Source organism: Oncorhynchus nerka, linkage group LG20, assembly GCF_034236695.1.
Source record: "Oncorhynchus nerka isolate Pitt River linkage group LG20, Oner_Uvic_2.0, whole genome shotgun sequence".
Taxonomy (NCBI): domain Eukaryota; kingdom Metazoa; phylum Chordata; class Actinopteri; order Salmoniformes; family Salmonidae; genus Oncorhynchus; species Oncorhynchus nerka.
In genome coordinates, this window is record NC_088415.1 from 58,431,321 (window position 1) to 58,445,615 (window position 14,295).

The 14,295-nt window shown below is 42.0% G+C and overlaps 9 non-coding genes across 9 annotated transcripts; all 9 read right to left on the reverse strand.

The window, feature by feature from the left end:
* Window positions 1-171: 171 nt before the first annotated feature.
* On the reverse strand, window positions 172-252 carry trnas-uga (transfer RNA serine (anticodon UGA)). The gene has a single exon. It is a non-coding gene; the product is annotated as a tRNA-Ser (tRNA).
* A 910-nt stretch (window positions 253-1,162) lies between these two features.
* On the reverse strand, window positions 1,163-1,244 carry trnas-cga (transfer RNA serine (anticodon CGA)). The gene has a single exon. It is a non-coding gene; the product is annotated as a tRNA-Ser (tRNA).
* A 2,385-nt stretch (window positions 1,245-3,629) lies between these two features.
* trnas-uga (transfer RNA serine (anticodon UGA)) lies at window positions 3,630-3,710 on the reverse strand. The gene has a single exon. It is a non-coding gene; the product is annotated as a tRNA-Ser (tRNA).
* Window positions 3,711-4,620: 910 nt separating this feature from the next.
* Window positions 4,621-4,701, reverse strand: trnas-cga (transfer RNA serine (anticodon CGA)). Its single transcript has one exon. It is a non-coding gene; the product is annotated as a tRNA-Ser (tRNA).
* A 2,385-nt stretch (window positions 4,702-7,086) lies between these two features.
* Window positions 7,087-7,168, reverse strand: trnas-uga (transfer RNA serine (anticodon UGA)). Its single transcript has one exon. It is a non-coding gene; the product is annotated as a tRNA-Ser (tRNA).
* Window positions 7,169-8,077: 909 nt separating this feature from the next.
* trnas-cga (transfer RNA serine (anticodon CGA)) lies at window positions 8,078-8,159 on the reverse strand. Its single transcript has one exon. It is a non-coding gene; the product is annotated as a tRNA-Ser (tRNA).
* A 2,383-nt stretch (window positions 8,160-10,542) lies between these two features.
* Window positions 10,543-10,624, reverse strand: trnas-uga (transfer RNA serine (anticodon UGA)). The gene has a single exon. It is a non-coding gene; the product is annotated as a tRNA-Ser (tRNA).
* Window positions 10,625-11,534: 910 nt separating this feature from the next.
* trnas-cga (transfer RNA serine (anticodon CGA)) lies at window positions 11,535-11,615 on the reverse strand. The gene has a single exon. It is a non-coding gene; the product is annotated as a tRNA-Ser (tRNA).
* Window positions 11,616-14,002: 2,387 nt separating this feature from the next.
* Window positions 14,003-14,083, reverse strand: trnas-uga (transfer RNA serine (anticodon UGA)). Its single transcript has one exon. It is a non-coding gene; the product is annotated as a tRNA-Ser (tRNA).
* Window positions 14,084-14,295: the final 212 nt, after the last annotated feature.

Here is a 14,295-nt window from a genome sequence, read left to right on the forward strand (position 1 = left end):
AAGAATATTTCATTCATTCAGATCTAGGATGTGTTATTTTAGTGTTCCCTTTATTTTTTTGAGCAGTGTATATTCTGAGCACTTGAATCAAAGGACAAGTCCATGCATTAAGCACATTATCCATATCAAGTCACCAAGGATATGTTAAAAATAAAAACTGGTTTGTCATAGCGCTGTGAGCAGGGTTCGAACCTGCGCGGGAGACCCCATTGGATTTCAAGTCCAACGCCTTAACCACTCGGCCATCACAGCTTGCTATCTTAACTACCAACATACCTAGCCCAGAACATAGCCCAGTTGACAAATTATTACAAACAGTAACCAGCCAAGCAGAAGCGTCACAAAACTCAGAAATAGAGATAAAATTAATCCCTTACCTTTGATGATCTTCATATGGTGTTAATCAGAAGACATTCATTTCCTCAATAAATGTTCCTTTTGTTAGATGAAGTCTCTTTATATCCAAAAACCTCCGTTTTGTTAGCGAGCTTTCTTCAGTAATCCACAGGCTCAAACTCAGTCAAAACAATCAGACAAAAATCCTAATTGTATCCGTAAAGTTCATAGAAACATGTAAAACAATGTTTATATTCAATCCTAAGGTTGTTTTGTAGCCTAAATGATCTATAATATTTCAACCGGACAATAACGTCATCAATATAAAAGGTAACAAGAAATGCACATGCGCCAGGAAAAAACTCTGCGTCACGTTTGGGTCCACTCATTCAGACTGCTCTTACTCCCTCATTTATAAGAATACAAGCCTGAAACTATTTCTAAAGACTGTTGATATCTAGTGGAAGGCATAGGAACTGCAAATGGAGTCCTATGTCAATGGATACTGTAATGGCATTGAATAGAAAACTACAAAACCAACAAAAAAACTACTTCCTGAATGGATTTTTCTCAGGTTTTCGCCTGGTAAATCAGTTCTGTTATAGTCACAGATTCTATTTTAACAGTTTTGGAAACTTTAGAGTGTTTGCTATCCAAATCTACCAGTTATATGCATATTCTATCTTCTGGGCCCGAGTAGCAGGCCGTTACATTTGGGCATGCTTTTCATCCAAAATTCCAAATGCTGCCCCCTACCCGAGACAGGGGACCTTATCCATATCAAGTCCCCAATGACATGTTGCAAATAAAGACTGGTTTGTCAAAGCGCTGTGAGCAGGGTTCGAACCTGCGCGGGGAAACCCCATTGCATTTCGAATCCAACGCCTTAACCTCTCGGCCATCACAGCTTCTCCTGTTACCTACGATGCCTTAACCAGTCTGCTATCTCGTTCTGTCCATTTTACCTCTAAAATGACCATATTATCGCTATTGAAGAGCCTACTTTAAATGTTTGTCATGTAAGATCAATTCTGGGCACTTGAATCAAAGGACATGTCCACACATTATCCATATCAAGTCCCCAATGATATGTTACAAATAAAGACTGGATTGTCAAAGCGCTGCATGCAGGGTTCAAACCTGCACTGGGCGAACCTAATGGATTTCGAGGTCAACAGTTTAACCACTCTGCAATCACAGCTTGCTGAGTTAGCTCACACAAGGACAAAAGTATCCAAATTCAACTGCCTAGTTGAAATATTTTTCAAGTAAAATAAGCTATTTTCTGAGCACCTCAAATGTTAGACAAGCTCATGAATTAAGGAAAATTTAAATTCAGAGGAGACAGATCCAATTATTAAAGGTTTACTTTATCATCGCCCTGTAAGTAGAGTTGAAAACTGTACAGGGAGAACATATTGATTTTGATTCCAATGCTTAAACCACTTGGCCATCGCAGCAGTAGGAATCTCAGGAAAGTGATGAGGAGAAAGCAGAAGTGGGCTATACGCTTCGAGCAAGGTAAGAATATGGGTGGGGAGACCCCATTGAAATTCAGGTCCAACGTCTAAAGAACTCGGCCATTGCAGCTGTTGGAATGCAAGTAAAGGGATTGGGATTTGGAAACAGACATCATTGGTGCAAAATGGTCAACTTGATGGCACGACATATTGATCTTATTGCGCCAAGTAACCTCGGTCCTCTCCAAAGCTGTGAAGGTTGGAAGTTTAATGTGCAAGTCAAAAAACTATGTGCAGAGAAAGTACAAGTGGACTATTCACTGAGAATAAGATTTTAAAAAGAGCAGGGAGACTAAATTGGGTTTCAAGTCCGAGGACTTAACCACTTGGCTCTCAGGTTTTCTATCGCATATCTAACACAAACAACAGTATCTGTACTGAAGAGCCTATTTGAACTGTTTGTCAAGGCAGATATTTTCTGAGCACTTGAATCACTGGAGAAGTCCATTAAAGAGATTATCCATATCAAGTCACCAAGGATATGTTCAAATTACTGGTTTGGCAAAGCTCTGTGAGCAGGGTTCAAACCTGTCGGTGAGACCCCATTGGATTTCAAGTCCAATGCCTTAACCACTCAGCCAGCGGGGATGGCTATTTTAACTACCAGGCCTTAACCTGTTGATTATCTCATTCTGTCAGTTTTACTTCTGAAGAGCCTATCTGAAATGTTTCTCAAGGAATATACACTGCTCAAAAAAATAAAGGGAACACTTAAACACAATGTAACTCCAAGTCAATCCCACTTCTGTGAAATCAAACTGTCCACTTAGGAAGCAACACTGATTGACAATCAATTTCACATGCTGTTGTGCAAATGGAATAGACAACAGGTGGAAATTATAGGCAATTAGCAAGACACCCCCAATAAAGGAGTGGTTCTGCAGGTGGTGACCACAGACCACTTTTCAGTTCCTATGCTTCCTGGCTGATGTTTTGGTCACTTTTGAATGCTGGCGGTGCTTTCACTCTAGTGGTAGCATGAGACGGAGTCTACAACCCACACAAGTGGCTCAGGTAGTGCAGCTCATCCAGGATGGCATATCAATGCGAGCTGTGTCAAGAAGGTTTGCTGTGTTTGTCAGCATAGTGTCCAGAGCATGGAGGCGCTATCAGGAGACAGGCCAGTACATCAGGAGACGTGGAGGAGGCCGTAGGAGGGCAACAACCCAGCAGCAGGACCACTACCTCCGCCTTTGTGCAAGGAGGAGCAGGAGGAGCACTGCCAGAGCCCTGAAAAATGACCTCCAGCAGGCCAAAAATGTGCATGTGTCTGCTCAAACGGTCAGAAACAGACTCCATGAGGGTGGTATGAGGGCCCGACGTCCACAGGTGGGGTTTGTGCTTACAGCCCAACACCGTGCAGGACGTTTGGCATTTTCCAGAGAACACCAAGATTGGCAAATTCGCCACTGGCGCCCTGTGCTCTTCACAGATGAAAGCAGGTACACAGTGAGCACATGTGACAGACGTGACAGAGTCTGGAGACGCCGTGGAGAACGTTCTGCTGCCTGCAACATCCTCCAGCAAATTTGATTTCCATTGATAATTTTTGTGTGATTTTGTTGTCAGCACATTCAACTATGTAAAGAAAATAGGATTTAATAAGAATATTTCATTCATTCAGATCTAGGATGTGTTATTTTAGTGTTCCCTTTATTTTTTGAGCAGTGTATATTCTGAGCACTTGAATCAAAGGACAAGTCCATGCATTAAGCACATTATCCATATCAAGTCACCAAGGATATGTTAAAAATAAAAACTGGTTTGTCATAGCGCTGTGAGCAGGGTTCGAACCTGCGCGGGAGACCCCATTGGATTTCAAGTCCAACGCCTTAACCACTCGGCCATCACAGCTTGCTATCTTAACTACCAACATACCTAGCCCAGAACATAGCCCAGTTGACAAATTATTACAAACAGTAACCAGCCAAGCAGAAGCGTCACAAAACTCAGAAATAGAGATAAAATTAATCCCTTACCTTTGATGATCTTCATATGGTGTTAATCAGAAGACATTCATTTCCTCAATAAATGTTCCTTTTGTTAGATGAAGTCTCTTTATATCCAAAAACCTCCGTTTTGTTAGCGAGCTTTCTTCAGTAATCCACAGGCTCAAACTCAGTCAAAACAATCAGACAAAAATCCTAATTGTATCCGTAAAGTTCATAGAAACATGTAAAACAATGTTTATATTCAATCCTAAGGTTGTTTTGTAGCCTAAATGATCTATAATATTTCAACCGGACAATAACGTCATCAATATAAAAGGTAACAAGAAATGCACATGCGCCAGGAAAAAACTCTGCGTCACGTTTGGGTCCACTCATTCAGACTGCTCTTACTCCCTCATTTATAAGAATACAAGCCTGAAACTATTTCTAAAGACTGTTGATATCTAGTGGAAGGCATAGGAACTGCAAATGGAGTCCTATGTCAATGGATACTGTAATGGCATTGAATAGAAAACTACAAAACCAACAAAAAAAACTACTTCCTGAATGGATTTTTCTCAGGTTTTCGCCTGGTAAATCAGTTCTGTTATAGTCACAGATTCTATTTTAACAGTTTTGGAAACTTTAGAGTGTTTTCTATCCAAATCTACCAGTTATATGCATATTCTATCTTCTGGGCCCGAGTAGCAGGCCGTTACATTTGGGCATGCTTTTCATCCAAAATTCCAAATGCTGCCCCCTACCGAGACAGGGGACCTTATCCATATCAAGTCCCCAATGACATGTTGCAAATAAAGACTGGTTTGTCAAAGCGCTGTGAGCAGGGTTCGAACCTGCGCGGGAAACCCCATTGGATTTCGAATCCAACGCCTTAACCTCTCGGCCATCACAGCTTCTCCTGTTACCTACGATGCCTTAACCAGTCTGCTATCTCGTTCTGTCCATTTTACCTCTAAAATGACCATATTATCGCTATTGAAGAGCCTACTTTAAATGTTTGTCATGTAAGATCAATTCTGGGCACTTGAATCAAAGGACATGTCCACACATTATCCATATCAAGTCCCCAATGATATGTTACAAATAAAGACTGGATTGTCAAAGCGCTGCATGCAGGGTTCAAACCTGCACTGGGCGAACCCAATGGATTTCGAGGTCAACAGTTTAACCACTCTGCAATCACAGCTTGCTGAGTTAGCTCACACAAGGACAAAAGTATCCAAATTCAACTGCCTAGTTGAAATATTTTTCAAGTAAAATAAGCTATTTTCTGAGCACCTCAAATGTTAGACAAGCTCATGAATTAAGGAAAATTTAAATTCAGAGGAGACAGATCCAATTATTAAAGGTTTACTTTATCATCGCCCTGTAAGTAGAGTTGAAAACTGTACAGGGAGAACATATTGATTTTGATTCCAATGCTTAAACCACTTGGCCATCGCAGCAGTAGGAATCTCAGGAAAGTGATGAGGAGAAAGCAGAAGTGGGCTATACGCTTCGAGCAAGGTAAGAATATGGGTGGGGAGACCCCATTGAAATTCAGGTCCAACGTCTAAAGAACTCGGCCATTGCAGCTGTTGGAATGCAAGTAAAGGGATTGGGATTTGGAAACAGACATCATTGGTGCAAAATGGTCAACTTGATGGCACGACATATTGATCTTATTGCGCCAAGTAACCTCGGTCCTCTCCAAAGCTGTGAAGGTTGGAAGTTTAATGTGCAAGTCAAAAACTATGTGCAGAGAAAGTACAAGTGGACTATTCACTGAGAATAAGATTTTAAAAAGAGCAGGGAGACTAAATTGGGTTTCAAGTCCGAGGACTTAACCACTTGGCTCTCAGGTTTTCTATCGCATATCTAACACAAACAACAGTATCTGTACTGAAGAGCCTATTTGAACTGTTTGTCAAGGCAGATATTTTCTGAGCACTTGAATCACTGGAGAAGTCCATTAAAGAGATTATCCATATCAAGTCACCAAGGATATGTTCAAATTACTGGTTTGGCAAAGCTCTGTGAGCAGGGTTCAAACCTGTCGGTGAGACCCCATTGGATTTCAAGTCCAATGCCTTAACCACTCAGCCAGCGGGGATGGCTATTTTAACTACCAGGCCTTAACCTGTTGATTATCTCATTCTGTCAGTTTTACTTCTGAAGAGCCTATCTGAAATGTTTCTCAAGGAATATACACTGCTCAAAAAAATAAAGGGAACACTTAAACACAATGTAACTCCAAGTCAATCCCACTTCTGTGAAATCAAACTGTCCACTTAGGAAGCAACACTGATTGACAATCAATTTCACATGCTGTTGTGCAAATGGAATAGACAACAGGTGGAAATTATAGGCAATTAGCAAGACACCCCCAATAAAGGAGTGGTTCTGCAGGTGGTGACCACAGACCACTTTTCAGTTCCTATGCTTCCTGGCTGATGTTTTGGTCACTTTTGAATGCTGGCGGTGCTTTCACTCTAGTGGTAGCATGAGACGGAGTCTACAACCCACACAAGTGGCTCAGGTAGTGCAGCTCATCCAGGATGGCATATCAATGCGAGCTGTGTCAAGAAGGTTTGCTGTGTTTGTCAGCATAGTGTCCAGAGCATGGAGGCGCTATCAGGAGACAGGCCAGTACATCAGGAGACGTGGAGGAGGCCGTAGGAGGGCAACAACCCAGCAGCAGGACCACTACCTCCGCCTTTGTGCAAGGAGGAGCAGGAGGAGCACTGCCAGAGCCCTGAAAAATGACCTCCAGCAGGCCAAAAATGTGCATGTGTCTGCTCAAACGGTCAGAAACAGACTCCATGAGGGTGGTATGAGGGCCCGACGTCCACAGGTGGGGTTTGTGCTTACAGCCCAACACCGTGCAGGACGTTTGGCATTTTCCAGAGAACACCAAGATTGGCAAATTCGCCACTGGCGCCCTGTGCTCTTCACAGATGAAAGCAGGTACACAGTGAGCACATGTGACAGACGTGACAGAGTCTGGAGACGCCGTGGAGAACGTTCTGCTGCCTGCAACATCCTCCAGCAAATTTGATTTCCATTGATAATTTTTGTGTGATTTTGTTGTCAGCACATTCAACTATGTAAAGAAAATAGGATTTAATAAGAATATTTCATTCATTCAGATCTAGGATGTGTTATTTTAGTGTTCCCTTTATTTTTTTGAGCAGTGTATATTCTGAGCACTTGAATCAAAGGACAAGTCCATGCATTAAGCACATTATCCATATCAAGTCACCAAGGATATGTTAAAAATAAAAACTGGTTTGTCATAGCGCTGTGAGCAGGGTTCGAACCTGCGCGGGGAGACCCCATTGGATTTCAAGTCCAACGCCTTAACCACTCGGCCATCACAGCTTGCTATCTTAACTACCAACATACCTAGCCCAGAACATAGCCCAGTTGACAAATTATTACAAACAGTAACCAGCCAAGCAGAAGCGTCACAAAACTCAGAAATAGAGATAAAATTAATCCCTTACCTTTGATGATCTTCATATGGTGTTAATCAGAAGACATTCATTTCCTCAATAAATGTTCCTTTTGTTAGATGAAGTCTCTTTATATCCAAAAACCTCCGTTTTGTTAGCGAGCTTTCTTCAGTAATCCACAGGCTCAAACTCAGTCAAAACAATCAGACAAAAATCCTAATTGTATCCGTAAAGTTCATAGAAACATGTAAAACAATGTTTATATTCAATCCTAAGGTTGTTTTGTAGCCTAAATGATCTATAATATTTCAACCGGACAATAACGTCATCAATATAAAAGGTAACAAGAAATGCACATGCGCCAGGAAAAAACTCTGCGTCACGTTTGGGTCCACTCATTCAGACTGCTCTTACTCCCTCATTTATAAGAATACAAGCCTGAAACTATTTCTAAAGACTGTTGATATCTAGTGGAAGGCATAGGAACTGCAAATGGAGTCCTATGTCAATGGATACTGTAATGGCATTGAATAGAAAACTACAAAACCAACAAAAAAACTACTTCCTGAATGGATTTTCTCAGGTTTTCGCCTGGTAAATCAGTTCTGTTATAGTCACAGATTCTATTTTAACAGTTTTGGAAACTTTAGAGTGTTTTCTATCCAAATCTACCAGTTATATGCATATTCTATCTTCTGGGCCCGAGTAGCAGGCCGTTACATTTGGGCATGCTTTTCATCCAAAATTCCAAATGCTGCCCCCTACCCGAGACAGGGGACCTTATCCATATCAAGTCCCCAATGACATGTTGCAAATAAAGACTGGTTTGTCAAAGCGCTGTGAGCAGGGTTCGAACCTGCGCGGGGAAACCCCATTGGATTTCGAATCCAACGCCTTAACCTCTCGGCCATCACAGCTTCTCCTGTTACCTACGATGCCTTAACCAGTCTGCTATCTCGTTCTGTCCATTTTACCTCTAAAATGACCATATTATCGCTATTGAAGAGCCTACTTTAAATGTTTGTCATGTAAGATCAATTCTGGGCACTTGAATCAAAGGACATGTCCACACATTATCCATATCAAGTCCCCAATGATATGTTACAAATAAAGACTGGATTGTCAAAGCGCTGCATGCAGGGTTCAAACCTGCACTGGGCGAACCCAATGGATTTCGAGGTCAACAGTTTAACCACTCTGCAATCACAGCTTGCTGAGTTAGCTCACACAAGGACAAAAGTATCCAAATTCAACTGCCTAGTTGAAATATTTTTCAAGTAAAATAAGCTATTTTCTGAGCACCTCAAATGTTAGACAAGCTCATGAATTAAGGAAAATTTAAATTCAGAGGAGACAGATCCAATTATTAAAGGTTTACTTTATCATCGCCCTGTAAGTAGAGTTGAAAACTGTACAGGGAGAACATATTGGATTTTGATTCCAATGCTTAAACCACTTGGCCATCGCAGCAGTAGGAATCTCAGGAAAGTGATGAGGAGAAAGCAGAAGTGGGCTATACGCTTCGAGCAAGGTAAGAATATGGGTGGGGAGACCCCATTGAAATTCAGGTCCAACGTCTAAAGAACTCGGCCATTGCAGCTGTTGGAATGCAAGTAAAGGGATTGGGATTTGGAAACAGACATCATTGGTGCAAAATGGTCAACTTGATGGCACGACATATTGATCTTATTGCGCCAAGTAACCTCGGTCCTCTCCAAAGCTGTGAAGGTTGGAAGTTTAATGTGCAAGTCAAAAAACTATGTGCAGAGAAAGTACAAGTGGACTATTCACTGAGAATAAGATTTTAAAAAGAGCAGGGAGACTAAATTGGGTTTCAAGTCCGAGGACTTAACCACTTGGCTCTCAGGTTTTCTATCGCATATCTAACACAAACAACAGTATCTGTACTGAAGAGCCTATTTGAACTGTTTGTCAAGGCAGATATTTTCTGAGCACTTGAATCACTGGAGAAGTCCATTAAAGAGATTATCCATATCAAGTCACCAAGGATATGTTCAAATTACTGGTTTGGCAAAGCTCTGTGAGCAGGGTTCAAACCTGTCGGTGAGACCCCATTAGATTTCAAGTCCAATGCCTTAACCACTCAGCCAGCGGGGATGGCTATTTTAACTACCATTAACCTGTTGATTATCTCATTCTGTCAGTTTTACTTCTGAAGAGCCTATCTGAAATGTTTCTCAAGGAATATACACTGCTCAAAAAAATAAAGGGAACACTTAAACACAATGTAACTCCAAGTCAATCCCACTTCTGTGAAATCAAACTGTCCACTTAGGAAGCAACACTGATTGACAATCAATTTCACATGCTGTTGTGCAAATGGAATAGACAACAGGTGGAAATTATAGGCAATTAGCAAGACACCCCCAATAAAGGAGTGGTTCTGCAGGTGGTGACCACAGACCACTTTTCAGTTCCTATGCTTCCTGGCTGATGTTTTGGTCACTTTTGAATGCTGGCGGTGCTTTCACTCTAGTGGTAGCATGAGACGGAGTCTACAACCCACACAAGTGGCTCAGGTAGTGCAGCTCATCCAGGATGGCATATCAATGCGAGCTGTGTCAAGAAGGTTTGCTGTGTTTGTCAGCATAGTGTCCAGAGCATGGAGGCGCTATCAGGAGACAGGCCAGTACATCAGGAGACGTGGAGGAGGCCGTAGGAGGGCAACAACCCAGCAGCAGGACCACTACCTCCGCCTTTGTGCAAGGAGGAGCAGGAGGAGCACTGCCAGAGCCCTGAAAAATGACCTCCAGCAGGCCAAAAATGTGCATGTGTCTGCTCAAACGGTCAGAAACAGACTCCATGAGGGTGGTATGAGGGCCCGACGTCCACAGGTGGGGTTTGTGCTTACAGCCCAACACCGTGCAGGACGTTTGGCATTTTCCAGAGAACACCAAGATTGGCAAATTCGCCACTGGCGCCCTGTGCTCTTCACAGATGAAAGCAGGTACACAGTGAGCACATGTGACAGACGTGACAGAGTCTGGAGACGCCGTGGAGAACGTTCTGCTGCCTGCAACATCCTCCAGCAAATTTGATTTCCATTGATAATTTTTGTGTGATTTTGTTGTCAGCACATTCAACTATGTAAAGAAAATAGGATTTAATAAGAATATTTCATTCATTCAGATCTAGGATGTGTTATTTTAGTGTTCCCTTTATTTTTTTGAGCAGTGTATATTCTGAGCACTTGAATCAAAGGACAAGTCCATGCATTAAGCACATTATCCATATCAAGTCACCAAGGATATGTTAAAAATAAAAACTGGTTTGTCATAGCGCTGTGAGCAGGGTTCGAACCTGCGCGGGGAGACCCCATTGGATTTCAAGTCCAACGCCTTAACCACTCGGCCATCACAGCTTGCTATCTTAACTACCAACATACCTAGCCCAGAACATAGCCCAGTTGACAAATTATTACAAACAGTAACCAGCCAAGCAGAAGCGTCACAAAACTCAGAAATAGAGATAAAATTAATCCCTTACCTTTGATGATCTTCATATGGTGTTAATCAGAAGACATTCATTTCCTCAATAAATGTTCCTTTTGTTAGATGAAGTCTCTTTATATCCAAAACCTCCGTTTTGTTAGCGAGCTTTCTTCAGTAATCCACAGGCTCAAACTCAGTCAAAACAATCAGACAAAAATCCTAATTGTATCCGTAAAGTTCATAGAAACATGTAAAACAATGTTTATATTCAATCCTAAGGTTGTTTTGTAGCCTAAATGATCTATAATATTTCAACCGGACAATAACGTCATCAATATAAAAGGTAACAAGAAATGCACATGCGCCAGGAAAAAACTCTGCGTCACGTTTGGGTCCACTCATTCAGACTGCTCTTACTCCCTCATTTATAAGAATACAAGCCTGAAACTATTTCTAAAGACTGTTGATATCTAGTGGAAGGCATAGGAACTGCAAATGGAGTCCTATGTCAATGGATACTGTAATGGCATTGAATAGAAAACTACAAAACCAACAAAAAAAACTACTTCCTGAATGGATTTTTCTCAGGTTTTCGCCTGGTAAATCAGTTCTGTTATAGTCACAGATTCTATTTTAACAGTTTTGGAAACTTTAGAGTGTTTTCTATCCAAATCTACCAGTTATATGCATATTCTATCTTCTGGGCCCGAGTAGCAGGCCGTTACATTTGGGCATGCTTTTCATCCAAAATTCCAAATGCTGCCCCCTACCCGAGACAGGGGACCTTATCCATATCAAGTCCCCAATGACATGTTGCAAATAAAGACTGGTTTGTCAAAGCGCTGTGAGCAGGGTTCGAACCTGCGCGGGGAAACCCCATTGATTTCGAATCCAACGCCTTAACCTCTCGGCCATCACAGCTTCTCCTGTTACCTACGATGCCTTAACCAGTCTGCTATCTCGTTCTGTCCATTTTACCTCTAAAATGACCATATTATCGCTATTGAAGAGCCTACTTTAAATGTTTGTCATGTAAGATCAATTCTGGGCACTTGAATCAAAGGACATGTCCACACATTATCCATATCAAGTCCCCAATGATATGTTACAAATAAAGACTGGATTGTCAAAGCGCTGCATGCAGGGTTCAAACCTGCACTGGGCGAACCCAATGGATTTCGAGGTCAACAGTTTAACCACTCTGCAATCACAGCTTGCTGAGTTAGCTCACACAAGGACAAAAGTATCCAAATTCAACTGCCTAGTTGAAATATTTTTCAAGTAAAATAAGCTATTTTCTGAGCACCTCAAATGTTAGACAAGCTCATGAATTAAGGAAAATTTAAATTCAGAGGAGACAGATCCAATTATTAAAGGTTTACTTTATCATCGCCCTGTAAGTAGAGTTGAAAACTGTACAGGGAGAACATATTGGATTTTGATTCCAATGCTTAAACCACTTGGCCATCGCAGCAGTAGGAATCTCAGGAAAGTGATGAGGAGAAAGCAGAAGTGGGCTATACGCTTCGAGCAAGGTAAGAATATGGGTGGGGAGACCCCATTGAAATTCAGGTCCAACGTCTAAAGAACTCGGCCATTGCAGCTGTTGGAATGCAAGTAAAGGGATTGGGATTTGGAAACAGACATCATTGGTGCAAAATGGTCAACTTGATGGCACGACATATTGATCTTATTGCGCCAAGTAACCTCGGTCCTCTCCAAAGCTGTGAAGGTTGGAAGTTTAATGTGCAAGTCAAAAAACTATGTGCAGAGAAAGTACAAGTGGACTATTCACTGAGAATAAGATTTTAAAAAGAGCAGGGAGACTAAATTGGGTTTCAAGTCCGAGGACTTAACCACTTGGCTCTCAGGTTTTCTATCGCATATCTAACACAAACAACAGTATCTGTACTGAAGAGCCTATTTGAACTGTTTGTCAAGGCAGATATTTTCTGAGCACTTGAATCACTGGAGAAGTCCATTAAAGAGATTATCCATATCAAGTCACCAAGGATATGTTCAAATTACTGGTTTGGCAAAGCTCTGTGAGCAGGGTTCAAACCTGTCGGTGAGACCCCATTGGATTTCAAGTCCAATGCCTTAACCACTCAGCCAGCGGGGATGGCTATTTTAACTACCAGGCCTTAACCTGTTGATTATCTCATTCTGTCAGTTTTACTTCTGAAGAGCCTATCTGAAATGTTTCTCAAGGAATATACACTGCTCAAAAAAATAAAGGGAACACTTAAACACAATGTAACTCCAAGTCAATCCCACTTCTGTGAAATCAAACTGTCCACTTAGGAAGCAACACTGATTGACAATCAATTTCACATGCTGTTGTGCAAATGGAATAGACAACAGGTGGAAATTATAGGCAATTAGCAAGACACCCCCAATAAAGGAGTGGTTCTGCAGGTGGTGACCACAGACCACTTTTCAGTTCCTATGCTTCCTGGCTGATGTTTTGGTCACTTTTGAATGCTGGCGGTGCTTTCACTCTAGTGGTAGCATGAGACGGAGTCTACAACCCACACAAGTGGCTCAGGTAGTGCAGCTCATCCAGGATGGCATATCAATGCGAGCTGTGTCAAGAAGGTTTGCTGTGTTTGTCAGCATAGTGTCCAGAGCATGGAGGCGCTATCAGGAGACAGGCCAGTACATCAGGAGACGTGGAGGAGGCCGTAGGAGGGCAACAACCCAGCAGCAGGACCACTACCTCCGCCTTTGTGCAAGGAGGAGCAGGAGGAGCACTGCCAGAGCCCTGAAAAATGACCTCCAGCAGGCCAAAAATGTGCATGTGTCTGCTCAAACGGTCAGAAACAGACTCCATGAGGGTGGTATGAGGGCCCGACGTCCACAGGTGGGGTTTGTGCTTACAGCCCAACACCGTGCAGGACGTTTGGCATTTTCCAGAGAACACCAAGATTGGCAAATTCGCCACTGGCGCCCTGTGCTCTTCACAGATGAAAGCAGGTACACAGTGAGCACATGTGACAGACGTGACAGAGTCTGGAGACGCCGTGGAGAACGTTCTGCTGCCTGCAACATCCTCCAGCAAATTTGATTTCCATTGATAATTTTTGTGTGATTTTGTTGTCAGCACATTCAACTATGTAAAGAAAATAGGATTTAATAAGAATATTTCATTCATTCAGATCTAGGATGTGTTATTTTAGTGTTCCCTTTATTTTTTTGAGCAGTGTATATTCTGAGCACTTGAATCAAAGGACAAGTCCATGCATTAAGCACATTATCCATATCAAGTCACCAAGGATATGTTAAAAATAAAAACTGGTTTGTCATAGCGCTGTGAGCAGGGTTCGAACCTGCGCGGGAGACCCCATTGGATTTCAAGTCCAACGCCTTAACCACTCGGCCATCACAGCTTGCTATCTTAACTACCAACATACCTAGCCCAGAACATAGCCCAGTTGACAAATTATTACAAACAGTAACCAGCCAAGCAGAAGCGTCACAAAACTCAGAAATAGAGATAAAATTAATCCCTTACCTTTGATGATCTTCATATGGTGTTAATCAGAAGACATTCATTTCCTCAATAAATGTTCCTTTTGTTAGATGAAGTCTCTTTATATCC